Below are 12,712 nucleotides of genomic sequence, written 5' to 3'. Positions count from 1 at the left end.
TTTGAACAAAGACTCATTGTTAATGTATAATTAGGTAAAAACTACCATACATGCTACATGAATATAATGGCATGTTATTATAACAGTAGTTAAAGAAACAAATGGAATACTAAGAGATACAAAGACGTAACATAATCAAGAAAAAGATACACATAGATTGAAGAATATATTAGAACTCACATGAGAATGGTTAGTACATGTCACTTGTGTAGTCACACCTTTTTTATCAACTGTTCCGTAATATTCAACAAAACACCTTTGTCTTTCTTTTTCCTTTCTCACAAGACCTCTCACATAATTATATTTCATTATCAAAATGCTTGTGTATTGTATTCAAGTATTTCTTTCCTGACCAAAATATACTCTTCTCTCCTGCCTTGATTCTACGTGCAAAGTAATAGTTGATAAAAAAGTGAAAGATATTGGTTAGATGTATCTGTTGTGTTAATCCTTACAAAAAGATATATCCACACACAGTAAATGTGTGTAGTATCTCTTTTTAATCTGAAAATATTCTTTTGTTATTTTTACATGAAATATATGTGGACTGAGAGTATCAAGTACCAACATTCATATTTCCTAATAGACAGTTAAGCTTTTATTGTTAAAATCAAAATATGTAAGAAATTTACTAATAACAAAATAATAAAGAAATTTAGATGGGGAACGAACTAAGTAGTGATGGTCACTGTGTAGTATCACAGCTCATGTTTGGATGCCGTTTAAAACTTTTATACGTATCCTGCATTAAAGTCATGCTAATGGCAATACCATTATATTTGAATTAGCCAAAGTTGATAAATTTTATTACACTTCATATGTGATGCTTGATAGACTAAGCACTTCATTGTTTCTGTTCACCTTTTACGTCCACCATATCTTTTCAGTTTTAGTGTTAACATATTAATAGGAACAGAAACAAGCTAACTCTTTAGCCAATTAATTCTATCACAAACAGTATACACCTGCAATATATTTTCTTACATAGCATTTTTAAGAGGATTATAAATGTCGATAACCCCAAGTCCTGGTCATAACAAAGTAACAACAAATGAAAGAAGCATATAACACAAGAAAAATTGCGTCTAATTTAAACTTTGATCATTCATCTTCGTAGATTCACATGATATCGAATCATCTTTACCTCGACCAAAAAATAACTATGCCACAATCCACACTAATCTATCACAAAAAGCTTGCACTTTTTTCCTTAACGTTTAATTATTTACTCAAAGCTAAGCTTCTTTTTTTTTCTAAAATAATATTGACATTATTTTATGAAGTTAATTACAACATTACTTGACATACACGTGCGATGCACGTGCAGAGAAACTAGTCTAAAATATATACATTATAAGAAGTTCTAGCAAGTACTTTAGTAGTTTTACGGACGTTGCTAAAGCAAAAAATGGAGGAACTGCTAAATAATGTTAGAATAGCACAGATTATCGTTGTCTAGCACAGATTATCATTGTTAATTAAATTAATAATTTCATGCGAATCGAACGTCCCGTAATATTGTTTTTATTCGTTTGCCGCTGTAACACATTTCGTCAATGAATAATAAAGACTTCAATGCCTAAATTCGAGGACGTAACTTTTAAACATCAAGAAAGTATGAAGAATGAGAAGAAAAAAAAAAAAAACTTCACAACCATAATAGAAGAATTCGGATGATACTGCTAAACATTAAGAAAGTATGAAGAAAGAGAAAACAAAAGAAATAAAAAAGAGGACTTCAATACCATAAGAAAAGAATGTATACTTTAGACTTGCACTTGCTAATCAATTGCTAGCAAAAAAGGAGATGAAAACTATTCAAGTAGAAATACTTCAAATAGAATACGAGGTTTATAATGCTAGTATTATTTATTCAGGAATATAATATTGTTATGTAATAAACTAATGTAATTAATAGTAAAGAGATTGTACACGTATCAATCACGTGAATTTATTTTCACTACTAGAAATCAGGTGATTTCCGTCCAAGGTTTTTCGGTCGGAAAAATTTTGGAGCGAAACAAAAATTGCCTATCAGCAAAAAAATAAAATTTCCGACCGATTGGTCAAATATTTGGTCATACTTTCATATTATGTACAAAAATAATTATTTATTAAAAATTTACTAAATTTTCGACCGAATTCGGTCGGAAATTAGTCAACTATTTTGTCATATGTACAAAAATAATTATTTATTAAAAATTTACCAAATTTCTGTAACGATCTGACCGGTCGTTTTGAGCTTTTGCACTTCGCTCGCCAGTTCTCGGGCATGACTTGCCCCGTGTGATGTATTATGACTTATGTAAATCGTTGGTTTTGGTTTTCAGGGTAGTCGGAATGAATTTAGAAGAACAGTTCTTAGCTTAAAGCTTGAAATTTGAAAGGTTTGACCAAGATTTGACTTGTTTGTATATGATCTCGGATCAAAATTCTTATGATTTAATTAGCTCCGTTAGGTGATTTGGGACTTAGGAGCGTGTTCGGATTGTGTTTTGGAGGTCTGTAGCTTATTTAGGCTTGAAATGCCGAAAGTTGAATTTTTGAAGTTTCCGGTCTGATAGTGAGATTTTGATCTAAGGGTCGGAATGAATTTTTGGAAGTTGGAGTGGCTCCATAGCGTTGAATGTGACGTGCTTGCATAATTTTAGGTCATTCGGACGAGGTTTGATAGACTTTTTGATCGAAAGCATAATTTAAGAGTTTTTGGAGTTCTTAGGCTTGAATGCTATGTTAAATTGGTGTTTTGATGTTGTTGTGAGCGTTCCGAAGATTTGAACAAGTTTGAATGATGTCATGGGATGTGTTGGTACATTTGGTTTGAAGTCCCGGGGGCTCGGGTGAGTTTCGGATAGGTTTCAGGATGTTTTAGGCCTAAAAGCATAGCTGTTGCAGGTTCAGAGAAGTTGCAGACACCAGTGCGGTCCGCAAAGGATTTTGTGCGGCCGCAGTGGGGGCTTTGCGGCCGCACTCGATTTTGTGCGGTCCGCGGTGAGGAATGTTTCACTGGTCTGACTTCAGAAGCTTATATCGTTTTATCTACAAGGAATTTTGGGATGATTCAAACACGAAAGTTGAAGATCTTTGAATCTTGTTTTTAGAAACATATTATAATAGGCATTTGCATATCTGTAGCGAACGTTATGGCTAAAATACCAAAGCCTGTCACTGTAGTCAAATCCACCGCGGTCAGCACTGGTTTTTGTGCGGTCAGCGGTGCTCCACCACGGTCCGCACTCGATTTTGTACGGTCAGCAGTGGTGGAAATCCGGGAGGTTCTCTATAAGTACGAGGCTTAGGGTTTTATTTCATATTTTGTCCTAGAGAGCTCGGATTTTGGCGATTTTTCGAAGGTTTTTCAAGAAATTTATCGGGGTAAGTGATTCTAACTCGGATTTGGCTAGAGTACATGAATCTATCATTGAATTCATCATTTGATTCATGATTTGGGATGAAATTTGGGAAGAAAATTTGTGAAACCTTTGAAAAATGTAAAGTGATGATTTGAAGGACCAAATGGTATCAGAATTGGATAATTTTGGTATGGTTAGACTCATGAGAGTATGAGGATTCTAGTTTTGTGAATTTTGTCGAATTCTGATACGTGAGCCCGGGGGCCGGGTTTGACCAATTTCGAATTTTTTGATGTAAATTGAATATTTTTGAGTGGGCTTTGTTCCTTTAGCACATTTTGATGGTTTTGTATTGATTTTGGTTAGATTTAGAGCATCCGGAGGCTGATTCGAGAGGCAAGGTCATCGCGGGATAGAGTTCGGATCAGATAGAGGTGAGTAATGATTGTAAATGATGTTCTCAAGGTTTGAAACCCCGGATCGCACATCGTAGTGCTATATTGAGGTGACGCACACGCTTGATGACGAGCGTGGGGTCGTACACTGTTGGGGATTGTGACTTAGTCCGTCCCAAATGATTATTTTACCGCGTATTTGACTGAAATCTATTTGTTATCATCATGATTTGGGTTGAATGCCATATTTGGGCCTTGTGCCAACTATTTGAACCTTTCGGAGATTTTTACTGGTATTTCCTCACTGTTTTGACTTTATACTTGAACTCATTCATGTTATATTTCACTGTTTTCATGCTCAGCCATGTTTACTCTATTTTAGTACATTAAATGATATTTTTAAATGATATTTTTGGGCTGAGAATCATATTTTACTATTGCCCGAGTGGCTTGTGAGGATTTTGACTGAGTAAGGCCAAAGGCCTATGTTGTGAGGAAACATTTGATACTGATTATGAGGCCGAGGGCCTGAGATATTTATGCCACGAGGTAGCTTGATTGATATGAGGCCGAGGGTCTAGTGATGATGCCACGAGATGGCTTGATATTGTGCTTGGGCTGTAAGTAGCCCTTCCAGAAGTCTGTACATCCCCAGTAAGCACGGGTACTCATTGTGATGTGAGATTGATCCCGAGGGGCTGTTATTGTTCTATGTGATTGCCCGAGAGGCTGGTATTGTTCTGAGATGTTGCCCGAGGGGCAGATTTGTTGATACTATGCCTGAGGGGAGAACTTTTATGTGTCTATTTTTCATAATTGGCTGTCAAATTACCTGCTTAATTGTTAAAAAAGGCTTTTCATGAAGTTAAATTTGAGTTAAAGGATTTTTACCTATCTTTCACTGGTTTATTGTTTTAATGGTTTTACTGTTTCATTATAGCATACTTTTGTGCCTTACCTAATTTTCTGCTTTCAGTTTTTATTTGTGATTATTACTCACTGAGTTGGAGTACTCACTTTACTCCCTACACCTGTGTGCAGATTTAGGTGTATCTGGTCCCGCTCCCGAGTGCTGATCATTTCCGGCTCAAGCGAACCCGAGGAGTCTCTAGGTAGCTGTGGGTGTTCGCAGCCTAGAGCTCTTCCCTATCTTACTTCTTCATGTTCTTAGTTTCTGTATTAAACTCTGTAGTTTGATTTGGATTATTCCGGAGTGTTTAGATGCTCTTGACTAGTGACACCCCGGTATCGGGCTGTGTTAGGTTATTTTCCGCGAATTATGCTATTGCCTGTTAACGTTGGATTATCTTATCATGCTTAAATTTATTTCTTATGGTTTACTGTTAATAATTGGATATGGGAAGTGTCTGTTGGCTTTGTCTTCATGAGAGGCGTCATCATGACCTGGTCCGGGTTTAGGGTTGTGATAAGTTGGTATCAGAGCCTAGGTTATATAGGTCTCATGAGTCATGAGCCGGTTTAGTAGAGTCTTGCGGGTCGGTACGGAGACATCTGTACTTATCTTTGAGAGGCTACAAAACCTTTAGGAAAACTTCGACATTCTTGAATTCTTATCATGCATCATTGATTCAACTTGAAATGTAACTCTTGAAATTACTTCCACGTGTCTGTATGCACACATTATCACTCAGTATTAGATGTGCATCGATGGATTGTGATTCCCTGATCGAGGGGCGAGATGTAATTTCTGTGCATTGATGTTAGGACAGTCTAGAGGACTTGAGGCCGAGTTTTGCATGTAGCTTGAGCACCGAGGTACTGATTGTGTGAGCATGTGTTTTTGAACTTGTATGTTCGGTAGTGTCCCTATTAGTGGAGATGATGGCTGGTTGACTATGTGATGAGTGATTGTGAGATGTGTCCATATAATTCGAACGAGACGAGAGGGGTCTGCTTAAGGATAGAAGAACTATATAGTACTTGATTTCCATCTTAATTTATTGTGTAGCCCCGAGTCGTGGGTGTGTTGAATGATCCTTTCATGTTGTCTAGTTGGGAAATGAAGTAGATTTCATGTTGTGATATGAGTTCGGATTCAGGAAGATTAGGTGATTGTGTGATAGTTATGACTATGGAAGAGTATAGAGAGATACTAGTCTGAGGTTAAGTAGGTAGATTATCTATTGTGGATTGTTCTAAAGTTTGTATAATCCTTACGTCGTTCATTGGGAGATCTCTGTTATCAGCGAAAGATATGTGTTACAATTGAGTTTAAGTTACTTAAGAGAGTGGGCCTGTTTGTTACGAGGATGAATGCGAGATTTGCAGGAGATTTAAAGTACTAGATGGGTGTGTTGCATAAGCTTATGAAAGGATTTAGTTAAATCTCCCTATGGTATTATGGCAGTAATAGAGTATATGCATTATGAGTTATGGTGTGTTTTGATCTATAGCTTTGAGCCAAGTGGGAGAGTCTACTATTGATTAGTTAATTGCACGGTTATGTGTTATATTGGTTCCAGTTTGAGGAGTACTGGTAAATCAGTTATGGCTTGCGAAGATTGAGACCGAGGATGGCTCGAGTAGAGGAAAACTTTGACAAAGGTTATATTATGCTTCATAGGTGTATGAGAATCACGGAACGTCTTGAGTTGTTATTGGTAGAGGATGCTTGGTGCATAGGACATGAAGTTACTTGATTGCATCCATGTGAGGTTACACTCTACGGTGTCGGAGTGCTAATGAGGCATAGGTTGTTCGGTTCATTTGATCAGGATAATTGCAGTTTGAGTAGAGTGGACGACTCTCGAGAATGGTTTTAATGTGTTCAAGATTTTACATGTAATAATTGGAGATTTTCAAGTTGTATTTTTGGCTAGAAACTGAGGTTTGCATTGAAGAGTGTCAAGACTTGTGGCATGCCTATATCAAGTATGAGATTCTATATATCAGTAAGGTAAAGGTAGTGGCTTTGGATTCGCAGAAAGCCTCTTCAGGGTAGGTATTTTGAATGTGGTGCTTCTGGGAATATTAAGGTAGTATCCAGTGGCTTATGAGCCTTAGACAGTGTGGTTTTATGTTTGGGTCTCGTGTGGTGAGTCTGGGTTGAGGAATTTCAGTATTATGGTAAGGGTTATGGTCAGTTCTTTGGATGCTTATGTGGTAATGAGTTTCTACAGGTGTTCGCGGTAATGCTCTTGGGTTTTAGTGGTCTGCATATCTTGGTGGAGTTAGAAGGATTCGGTCCTGACGGTTTAGTTTTTTGCAAATGGAATTTGGAGAGTTCTTGATGGTTTTTACCACAGTTAGAGATGTATATTTTCTACGAGCATCAGGAGCATGATATATATAGTGATTTTCTTCTTGATAGGATCAATGGAAAGTTCTTGGCTAGTTGAGTAAGTTGTTGCTTGTAGCTCGGAATGGATATGATATTCTCATGTTTATCCTAGGATGGTGCGGGATATGCGGTATATTATGTAGGATTGAGATTTGCATGTGTAAGGTCACAGTTCAGTTTTGAAAGGAAAGTCACAAATTCTTAGGTAGCATGGTTAGTTACAGATGATTAGAGAAATGATATTACTAATTGTAAGCACGTGATTTTTGCCCTATATGAGAATTACTCCCAAAAAATTCAAAAAATAAAATAATTTTTCTTGGTGTGCAATTTTTGTGATATTTTGTGTAACTATTTGTATGTTTGTCTATGCATGTTTATTTGTTAAATTAATAAAAAAATACAAAAATAGGCATCTTTTGCATTTTTAGCATTTAATGTCCAAATGAACAATTTTATGCTTAATTATTACTTAATTGTGCGTTAATTGTTATTGGAAGTTAATTTGCGCTTTTATAACTTAATTTAGTTCTTAATAATAATTTAAGTACTTTTATAATTTAGTTTTAGAAAAATAAAAGAAGAAAAGAGAACAAAAATACAAAGAAAAATCGGATTGGGCCACTTCTTCAATTTCAAACCACAGGCCCAAATAATTGCCCAACTTTCCCCATGACCCGGTCCGTTTCAAACCGGGTCGACCCGGTCCGCTCCATTAACCCAACACCCCATCTTCATTTTTGTCCAACACAAAACAAAACCAAAAAAATAAAAAATAAAAGGTGGATTATCACTATTAATAGTTTTATTTTTTGTTTTTTTTATATATAAAAAAATCCGAAAATATATATATATTTATATATTTTTTTTTTTTAAAAACATATATAATAATTTAGGGAATGATTTTAAAAAAAAAGTAAAAGAATGTAGAAAAATTTAAAAAAAAAGTAAAAAGTTTTAAAAAATTTAAAAGTAAAATAAGGTTGGAATTAAAAAATAAATATAAAGGTATCTGAAAATTTAAAAAATTTAAAGTAATTGAAAGTAGCATTTTTAAAAGAAAAAGAAAAGATAGTGGTTTGTTTTTTAAAGAAAAGTTAAATAAAGTGAGATTCTCTTTTAAAAAAAATAAAAAGTGGGATTTTAAATAAGATAAAGTAATTAAAGTTGGAATTTTAAAAATAAAAGTAAATAAAGGTGGGATTTCTTTTTCTAAAAAAATAAAAGCAATTTGTAAGTGGGATTTCTTTTAATTAAAAAAATAATAAAATAATAAAAAACAAATCTGAAAATTTCGAAAATTTTGCTATAAATAGAAGAGAAAATTTAGGAAGAAGGGTGGAAAAAAAGAGAGGAAAAACTAGATAGAGAGAAGAAAAAAAGAGGGGGCGGAGTGAGAAGTATACACCCGATATACATTCTGGATACACTGAATATACAGGGGCAGAATTCATTTTGGAGAGTTTTGAAGTTGAAAAAGAATAGTTACTGTTTCATTGCCTCGCTTAAGATCTGAAATAGTCAGAACCTTCCTGCCTTTTACTTCTTCTCTATACTTGGAGTCGTTTATAGTCTCCTGGGTTTTCTACTATTCCTACTGTTACTGGTCTATTCCTGTGTTGCTGGACTGTCGTTGTTGTGCTACATTGTTACTACTGTTGCTGCTTCTCAGCTTCATCTTCTCTTGTTTTCCAATACCAGGTACACGAATGTAATACTAGTTATTGCAAGCTAAAAATGTGGAAGCATGAATACATATGAAGAATCGAATTTTGAAGTTTTAATTTCGCTTTTTCTCTGTTCCTTTTATTGATTGTATTTAGGCTATTTTATGTATTATTGAATAATAATTGGAATAAGAGAAAATAACATAAGTTAGTCTTTAATGAATCGGCTTGGCAAAACGGGTTAATTCACTAGCTATGAAGGTTCTAAGATTATCAACAGTAGGTTAATTGTGAACAAGTACTTAAATTTAGCTAAGGCATGAATTTGAACTAAATTTCGTGAATTAGGTATTAAGGCATGATTTGAGTTCAAACAAAATTAGAAGAACGTTTAAGTCTAATAAACTTTCTATTAAGCTTTAGTAATTATGGTTAAATCCAGTTTCAAATGGTTGTGAATAATTAATTCCAATAGTTTTTTTTATATATATAACAATGCGAGCTTCAATCTAACTATATTTGATTCTTTTGAATATTAGTTGTCAAATTTTTATTTTATTTATAATTTCGAATTTTTTTAGTAAAATTCTTGTTCATCAATATTTGTATTAATATAGCAATTAGTATGCCATGCTTTCTTAAATAAAAAAAAAGCTCGTAATTAATTAGGATTTTCTTTATTTATTTTAGAGACTAATTTTAATAGAAAAGATGTAGTCGCTTTAGGATTTGTCCATTTAAAATAAATGAGATGAGCCTCGCCTAGTAAAATATATAGATTGCGGGGCCCTCACAAATGTATGTGTTAATTACTTAGAACTCGGGATCGGCCGCTTAGCGAACTTCACGGCCTTTTCTCAAAATAACCCTGCGCTAGTCGCTTTAGGCGCGTATTTAATAATGTTATCTCCTTAAACTCGGGTGCACATTTATGTGACCCAAATCCAAATCTCAACGAAATCGAAATGTGTCTCTAATCACGGGTACATTGATTGTGACGTGGTCTGAGATGTATTTCCATGACATTGCAAATTCTTTTTAATAATGAATGAGACGAGCCTCGACAAACAAAAAATGCACAAGCTGCGGGGCCCTCTAAATGTATATATTAAAATACTTAGAATTCGAGGACAGACCGTTTAGCGAATTTTACGGCCTTCCCCAAAATAACAAGACGCTAGTTGCTTTAGGCGCGCCTTTAATAATTTATTTTCCTTAACTCGGGTGCACATTTATGTGACCCAAATCCAAATCTCAACCGAGTCGAGATATGCCAAACAACTACGGGTGCATTGATGTAACGTGGTTCGAGATATGTTTCCACGACGTTGCAATTCTCGTAAAATAATAACAATAAGTAAGAAAGCGGTAAAAAGATAAAATTTTGCACATAAGTTCATATTTGTATAAAATCAGATAATCAAGCCGAATATAACAGTTGAGCGACCGTGCTAGAACCACGGAACTCGGGAATGCCTAACACCTTCTCCCGGGTTAACAGAATTCCTTATCCGGATTTCTGGTGCGCAGACTGTAATATGGAGTCATTCTTTTCCTCGATTCGGGATTAAAATTGGTGACTTGGGACACCCTAAATCTCCCAAGTGGCGACTCTGAAATAAATAAACGAATCCCGTTTCGATTGTCCTTTAATTGGAAAAAACTCCCTTGTACCCTCGCGGGTATGTAAAAAGGAGGTGTGACAGCTCTGGCGACTCTGCTGGGGACTAGACCCAGAACCACTGGTTCAGGGTTCAAGAATTCGAGCTTAAAATAACTGTTATAATTGGCTTTATTTATTATCTGATTTTTACATGATATATGCTTAATGTGCTAAATGATGCTTTTACCACTTTAATATTATCTGAATTGTGTATATAAAACTGCTACGAAACCCTTCTTCTTTCTGAGTCTTCTAAATTTATGGTGTACACGTGCGCGTGGCCCACCTTTCTGTTAGAAGTCATACCAAATAAGACGAAGTTGGGACAAGTAACTAGGCCGGGCAGACTTTCGTGCTCCCGGTACGTTGCCCCCATTTCGGCTCAAGCTGTCCACTTGGGTAAGCCAGGGTTAGAACAATATGCCTCAGGTTTTTCACTTAGAATAACTCAGCTACATGCCGGATCCCTAGTAGGAACGTTTGTTTGCATCACGTGCATTTGACTTTGGAGGCTCAACATAGGGGTTGGGTCTGTCTAGGACAGGTGTACCAAAAATGAAAATGACCATCCTGATGCATCTTACTTGCTCCTACTTGCGCATTTATTTGATTCGGACTTGTGTGTTGACTGACTTTTGAATATCAAGAACAATATTTTGAAATGAAAAAAGAAATAGCGGTTAGGGAATTGATTGTTTATTTTTGAAAAAAAAAACTCAATGCCTAAATATTGTCAAACCTCTACCGAAATTTCGAGAAAATGAAAAAAAATGTTTTATTAGTTTGTTTTACTAAAAGCAAAGAAAAAAAAGTCGTTGTTCTGTCTTATTTTTTTAAAAAAAATATATATAAAAAATATATAAAAAGGAAAATAATTTGTCTTCCCCTGAAAATGACAATGAAAAAGAGTCTTACTTTTAAAATAGTTTTATTTATTTGTTTCTGAAAAATTCAAAATGAAAATGAAAAGAGTCGTGCTTTGAAAGTGGTTTTGTTATTTGTTGCTGAAAAAGAAAAAAAATCTTGTTTTAAAATAGTTCGGTTAATTAGCCCGAACTACGCGGGTTTGATTCTCACCGGATGTGAGATACGTAGGCAACCCTCATCGGGTCCAACCCCCTTTTTGCTAAAATAAGCCAAAAACCAATAAATAAATAAAAACGTGTCAAAATTTTAATTTTGTCATAAATAAGTCGGGCAGTGTCCAGCCTCCCCTTTTGCTAAAAAATAGCCAAAAAAAAATATGTCAAATTTTAATTTTGTCATAAAGAAGTCGGGTGACGCTGTTTTATCAAGGCATAGCCGAATGTTCCCGAAAGGGACGCCGGAAGGCTGACTTTGCATAAACAGCCACCTTTGGGTCATTTTTTAAAAATTTGGTCCAGTTGACCCACACAGCCTTAAAAAATCTTCGTCCCCAAGGCGCTGAAGGGCCGTGTTGCAACACCTGGTTTTTATTGTAATTTGAAAAAAAAAACAAAGAGTCAGCGGTCAGGTGAATACCGTTTGAATTTTGTCATAATAAGCCGAGCTAGCTTCGGCCGCGTCTTAAACCGTTCTTGCCGAAATAGCCTCAGAGTATCTTTCAGTTGTCGAAAGGCTATTTTCGTAAAAGAATGGACAAGTGTGTAAAGTGTCATAAAATAATCCTCTCCGGCCTCAAAATTTGGAAGGGGCCACATTTGCAAAAATAACCGTTTGGTTGCATTTGTCAAATGGAGAAAGGAAGCTGGCCGTTTGTTTTGGAGTTTGTAAAACTTTTGATTATAATATGTGGGTCGTTTGATTTTCAAGTTTGCAGGTCATTTTTAAACCTTTGAAACCCAATATGAAAATTGAAAAAAAAATGATTAGTATTGCTTATCTTTTACTGGTCCGAACTACGCAAGGTCTGATTCATGCGGGGGCATGATACGTAGGCAATCTCTATAAGATTCGACCACCACAATAAAATATATATAAGAAAATAGAATAAAATAAAAGTGAATAAAATTTTCAAGAAAGCTGGGACGACACAAGCAGTCGAGCAAATGCATAATAGAAAGGGGATATTTGTCTAGGAGCATTGCATCTCAACGTGTAATTATATATGTGTTAAATTCTCAAAACTAACAAGTTTGTTCATTTTCAGAATTCAAGCAGTTAGTTTCTTTAAAGAGTATACTGGCATATTATCATTATCACACGAGATCAAAAGGACCAATACCCGAAAGTATGTCTATCCGAGATGTTGACACAGGTATTGAGCTAGAGGAGATGGATGTCGGGAAAATAAAAGAAGAGATGTTTAAACTCAAACAGCAAATGGCTGAAATGTACCAGGCTTGGTCTAC

Source organism: Nicotiana sylvestris, chromosome 11 (genome assembly GCF_000393655.2).
Source record: "Nicotiana sylvestris chromosome 11, ASM39365v2, whole genome shotgun sequence".
NCBI classification, from domain to species: domain Eukaryota; kingdom Viridiplantae; phylum Streptophyta; class Magnoliopsida; order Solanales; family Solanaceae; genus Nicotiana; species Nicotiana sylvestris.
The sequence above is the reverse complement of the archived record's forward strand: the minus strand, read 5'-3'. Positions refer to the sequence as shown.